The sequence below is a fragment of the Alosa pseudoharengus genome, unplaced genomic scaffold, assembly GCF_046254945.1.
Source record: "Alosa pseudoharengus isolate Yale_2024_CS ecotype anadromous, Long Island Sound unplaced genomic scaffold, YU_APseudo_1.1 YU_APseudo_1.1_scf_6, whole genome shotgun sequence".
NCBI classification, from domain to species: domain Eukaryota; kingdom Metazoa; phylum Chordata; class Actinopteri; order Clupeiformes; family Clupeidae; genus Alosa; species Alosa pseudoharengus.
The window spans coordinates 15,333,394-15,339,393 of NW_027468848.1; the positions used below are offsets into that span (position 1 = coordinate 15,333,394).

The 6,000-nt window shown below is 45.7% G+C and overlaps 1 protein-coding gene across 4 annotated transcripts in view; it reads left to right on the top strand.

The window, feature by feature from the left end:
• efna5b (ephrin-A5b) overlaps positions 1-6,000 on the top strand; it is a 94,014-nt gene that overhangs the window by 5,500 nt on the left and 82,514 nt on the right. The window lies entirely within an intron of this gene.

Here is a 6,000-nt window from a genome sequence, read left to right on the forward strand (position 1 = left end):
CTAATCTAATCCCCTCACAAGGGCGTCTACCCTTCTCTACCCTTTTCTACCCCTTGTCTTTTTTGTGCCTTTTTTCTTTTCTTTTTCATTGCGTTCATCTTTCTCTGTTTTTGGTGCTTATTCTTTTGATACTCTTCCCAAAAAATATGACTGCTTGGTGTATTTTCTTTGCCGTTCCCTGTCCCTTACTCAGTGGGGCTCAATGGGGATCAAAGATTGACAGAGCGAGAGTTCATTAGTGTAAACTAATCAGTCCTGGACGGAGGACGCGGAGGAACGGAGGACTAGGGGCAGAAGGAAAGAAAAACAACACTGTAAAAATGTTTATAGTCCGACGGAAGGTCTGCTGGAACAGCGGCATACACGGTGAAGCTAGCTCATGAAATCGAGAAAATGAAATCACTCTCCTTCAGTAGACTTTCACTTCACTTGTGCAGTTTTACGGGTGTTTTTGTTGTTTTTCGATGATAATCATGATTCCAAGTACAAGAGGCAGAGCTCTAGGAGCAGACTCAATATTTCTCTAAGAGAACGTTACTCACTTTATGGTCAGGGTGTCCCAGAAATTTAGTTTTTTTGTGCTGGAACACTGTTCATTTTTTTTTCTAAATATGAAGCCATTTTATGCAGTTCAAACATGGCTGCTATTTTAGACCTTTCGTTGGCATTGCGTTTCATCAACCTTTGCAACATATCATTAATGGCAGCTGGGCTCAAGTGAACAGAGGGTGCCGAGAGAGCTGAGTTTTTGAAGAGTGTGTGTCCTGTGTTTTGTGAGTAGACTATGGAAATGACGAGGATTAGCTGTCCATGAGCGAGTTTTAGAGAGCTGGAGGTGACCAGTGAGCTGCACTCTCTTTTGTCATGACGAGGACAATACAGGATCCAGCTCAGGGGTCACTGTGTTGTAATTGTTCCTCTGTGACGCTGGATAATCCAGCTGAATGAGATGAGAGATTTTTTTTGTTGGATGTATCTCACGGACATTGAATATCCCATAGCTGAGAATTAATTTGATACTATATTAACGATCATTTCTGTGTTTATGAAGCCTGTCCGCTGTTGGAGCGTGTTGTGGCTTTTGTCTGGCAGGTTGTATTAGGCCCAAGGCTCTGTACCATACTGCTGCACTCCTCCTCCCAGCCACACAGTGGTGCTGCTCTGGATCCTGGGGGCCTCTCCCCCAACCCAGAACTGTCACTCATCTCCAAGCCTTCCCTATCAAAGCCGACAGACAATGGCTTGTCTTCCCCTCAGTGAACACAAAGATGAGTATAAGAAAGAAGCTGGTGACACAATAGATAGCTGGTCTCTTCTCTCCATGGCACCAAAGCTGCTTTACATGGCCTGTGTCCACGTATTTCCAGGGGATCGTGTCACCCCATGTAATACTGAATGCTCATTGGCTGCCTACATTCATCTAGTGTTGTCTAGACATTCTGGCTCAAGACTGGAATAAATGCTATTGTTTAATTATATCTCTTAACTGTTTTAGATCATGTTTACCGCAGTAACGTTGACCCAGGGAGGGCTCTTTGTCTCACATTGCATCTCGGAAATCTCATTTCTATTCATGTTACCTTATTCGTCCCTCCGAGGCAAGGCTAGCTGTTTTCTTAGCTTCCCTAAAATTATGTTGTAACGTCATGCTTCTTCCTCGCTTGAAATTTGACAAGAGTAAGACCCGTGCTGGTGGTAAAACTGGAAACTGGAACCACTTGAGACTGACAGTTTTCCAGACACATTTTCCAAGGATAAGTCTGTCGGACATTTTCCATACTTTTGGATGTAGACAGCATTTTTTCCATAATTTTAAGTGTGAAAAATGTGTTTTTATGTTCAGTGTTATGCATTGTGAAAAATATGTACTTTTGGTTTGGATGGTACCAGGTTACTACGTCTATAGAGCTTGTTGACTTAAGGAGAATCTCTGTTAGGCTTTGTTGAGTGTAGCAGTCAGGGTTTGTTTGGGACAATAGGAATGTCCGCTGCAATGAATGTAGGACGACGCCAATGATTAGTAATTACCAGCAGGTCAGTATAGTCATTGTTTGGAACAGAGAGTTTGTCACTTAATCTGGTTTTTGTTAAGGAATTTAGTTTGACCTAAAATAGTCTGCTGTACTTTTCCTAAATGAGTGTACTGCAGCGTGAGCCAAAATATCGGGACAGTTTATCACGTTTGGTTTCAGTTTTGTTATTTAAAAACAAGGAAATTGCTGTTTTTCTCTAAATTATGCAGTGTCAACCACAACAACGATGGCCTAAAAAAAAGTCAAAAAAAAAAAAATTTTTTCACAATGGTGTAATTCTGAAACAAAACACAACTTTGAGTCCTCTCTCAAACCTTAATTACACAAGTTTGTTTTAATTGCATCTTCACAGCCAATTGTGTCGATCCTCCCTCTCCTGCTGAGAGACAGAGCCAGAGTGGCAAACAAACTCGTAAACAAGCACTCAGTCTATCTGGCTGTCGGGCCACAGAGAGCAGGGCACCAGCACAAAGCGGGCCACTTCCGAACGTGCCGTAAATATTGACCGGGTCGCTGCCGCGGCCGCGGCCGCTAGCGCCACAGCCTGCCGCAGCCGAGCAGAGCCTCTCTCACTGGACACCGCTCAAGCCGAACTCAAAGCCTGCCATTGTTCCTACAGGCACTCGCTTCGCCACTCCATGGGACAGCCTGAAAGTATGCATGTATTAGCAAAAAAAAGTGTTGAAGGAGAGAGAGAGAGAGAGAGAGAGAGAGAGAGAGAGAGAGAGAGAGAGAGAGAGAGAGAGAGAGAGAGAAGGGGGAAACATTGGTGTGGAGTTCACGGCTGAACTTGTTAAGACACTCTTCTTAGAATGGGTGAAAGGAGTGGTGCACAATGCAGGGCAGAAGCTTATGTGGAAATGGGGGGCTTGGAGAAACGAGACAGAGAAAACAGAGAAAAAAGCATTGAGAGGAGGAATGAAAGAAAGAGGTAGAGAAATATCGAGACAAAGAAAGAGGTAGAGAAATATCCAGAGACAAAGAAAGAGGTAGAGAAATATCCAGAGACAAAGAAAGAGGTAGGCAAAAAGAAAGACTGAGAGAAAATCCATATTTATGAGAGCAACCAAATGAAAGGACACAGATGCAGGAGAGGTGGAGAACATGAGAGAGACATGGGGAATATTTGAAGTGACTTGGTTTGTAGTGGCTGTCTCCATGATGTACAGCCTGTAGCTATGTTCTGCACATGAGTGAATATCTAGCTTCGCTTACAGTTATGTACTTTTTTACATCCGTACGTGTATATATGTGCCTGTTTGTGTGTGTGTGTGTGTGTGTGTGTGTGTGTGTGTGTGTGTGTGTGTGTGTGTGTGCATGTGTGTGTGCGTGTGTGTGTGTGTGTGTGTGTTTAAACAGTTGTCTGATACTGTACATGTGACGCGAGGTGTCGTCTCGATGTACCCTGCGTATCGCGGTCCACCCGGAGTAACTCCAGACGCCTCGCAGCGCCGCTTCATCCCAGCACTGGCAGCCGTTCACAGGCGGGGTGTCCAGTTGCACCCCCCCTACACACACACACACACACACACACACACACACATGCTGACCCCCAGCAGTCTGCTGTGCATCTTGCCCAGGGTGGATGGGCTCGGGAAAGCACACAGGGCAGGAGTCATGTGGAGCAGGGCATCGCCTCCCTCGGCTGACAAATCGTCCCCTTAGAATTATAGGGTTCTATCTACGTTCTGAGTAGTTCTGAGATATTGAGCTTCAAAGTTTTAGAATTCCATAGAGTTATACTGATAAGTGGAACAAACCTCTTCAGATATAATGTCCAAAAATGCATACAACTCCAAGAAACACCTCACCTCATCTTCTTAAGATGTCACAGAATAAGAATATGTCAATAACTCAATTTTGACAAAAATGTCAGATAGAACCGTATAATTCTAAGGGGACGAAATGTCTCAAGGCCCTTTTGTTTCCTCTCGGAATAAAGTATCCCTGTGGCTTGTCTCTGTCTCAGCGTCTCCACGGACTGGTTTTAATTGTGATTAACAGTGAGACGTGCCCCAGTGAAGGAGGTCGTCGCTGAGAGGCATGCGACGTGTTTTTTACGGCATGTGCCATTTTTTCGGTAAAAGTCTCGGCTTTCTGTTAGTCCCTTCTCCTTCTTTTTGCCTGAGCCCAGGAAAAACAAACACAGCCAGTCCAGATTTCAAAGGAAATGCCTATGAGCCCAAGACAACTGAGCTGCAATCACTGCACTTCTACGTGGTGGCTCTACACGCAAACGGAATGAGCCATTTTAAATTAATTTAAAAGCAATCTCTGGAAGAAATAAAAAAGGGCCATACATACTCAGAAAAACACATTATTTTATGATTTTTCATTTATATATGTGTATAGTTAAATAAAAAAAACATTTTCTGGAAGATTTGCTGCTGTGCCACTGTTTTTCTTTTTCATAGTGTTGGAAGTTTTGAGTAACTGGAGTAAATCCCTTCCCTATTGTTCCACACTCAACCTGGATTTTCGCGCTGTTCACTTCCTCTCCTGGTTTTGGCGCGTATGGCAGGTCTGGGGGGGGGGGCTGGGGTGGGCAGGGGGGGGGGGGGGGTTAGGATCCCCTCTCCCTTTGAAAGCTGCTATCAGCCCCTCCATTCATGAGCTAATAGCTAGGAGTCAGTGAGGAGTCTTAAGAAGCCATCAGATCATTGTGCTGTGACACTAAAGCTCTTCCTCCAAAGCCCCCCGTCTTCCTCTCCCCTCCCCATAGAAACCTCCAGCCTCTCGCTGGGCATTCATATTAATCACCTTTAAAAGCCTAATGAGATAAATAAGGCTTAGGGGGAGCCCCAAAGTGCCTTAAGTCCATTGGATAAACACAGGTGATGAATGCTGCCTGGGGGCTGGCTGTGCGCTCTGTTTTCTCATGAGATGTGCACACACACACGCACGCACACACACACACACACACACACACACACACACACACACACACACACACACACACACACACACACACACACACACACACACACATACACACAGTGTTATTTTTTTCCTCTCTCCTTTGGGTCGAGTTTGCCTTTAGTAGGTCAGTAGGAAGTGTGATTTTCCCCTCCGTCAGGGTTTTAAATTTTGCTTTAAGGGAAGCGGGGCACAGAGGCGGATGGGGTGCAGAGCCAAGTGTGCGTAGGAGACACAGGGTATATGTTTGGTTGGACATGGGCGCGCAGGACTCTCTGTCTCTCTCTCTCTTTCTCTCTCTCTCTCTCTCTCTCTCTCTCTCTCTCTCTACCTCCTCTGTTCCTAATCTCCTGCCTGCTCCTTTCGGCTCGGCAGACCAGGCCCTAAAGCGATGCCAGCTGGGGTTCTCTCTTTCTGCTAATCAGGGATTACTGGCCCTTTAAATTTTCTGTAATAAGTCGCGGGCTTTAGGGGGTCCTGCTGGGAGTGTCCCAGGGTGCGGAGTGCTCGATTTAAGGCGCCGTGTTGTGGCTGGAGCGCAGGGTGACGGTTGACTAAGACAGACAGGCCCCCCCCCCCCGGGTGGACGCCTCCAGATGGACGAGGTGAAGTGGTCGAAGGCCAGGCAAGGCCAAGGGTGCGCATTAGCCAACACACGCATGCTTTTTGGGAGGTGGAGTAGGGGGTGGTTGGGTGTCCGGCTCGGGACGGAAAACAACATGGCAACTGCGCTGTCGTCACATCGTCACGGTTTCAGCAGCGACAAAGAGGGAAGCAATCGTCTCAAAATTGTGTTTTTCACTGACATCAGCCTTTTGGGATTTTAATTTTTGTTTTGATGTTATGATTGTATTTTGATATTTTTCCAGATTTCCAACCCCCCACTCGAAATTGTCATTGATTAAAGGAAATCAATGCACTGCTGTGAGTCATCCTCTAAACAATAACATCAGCTACAGACGTGCCACCAGTGCACTGCTTAGTCGCTCTGTTGAAACTGGGCCTATGCCACATGAGGTGGAAAAAATTCAAAATTGGAGCGATTGAACAA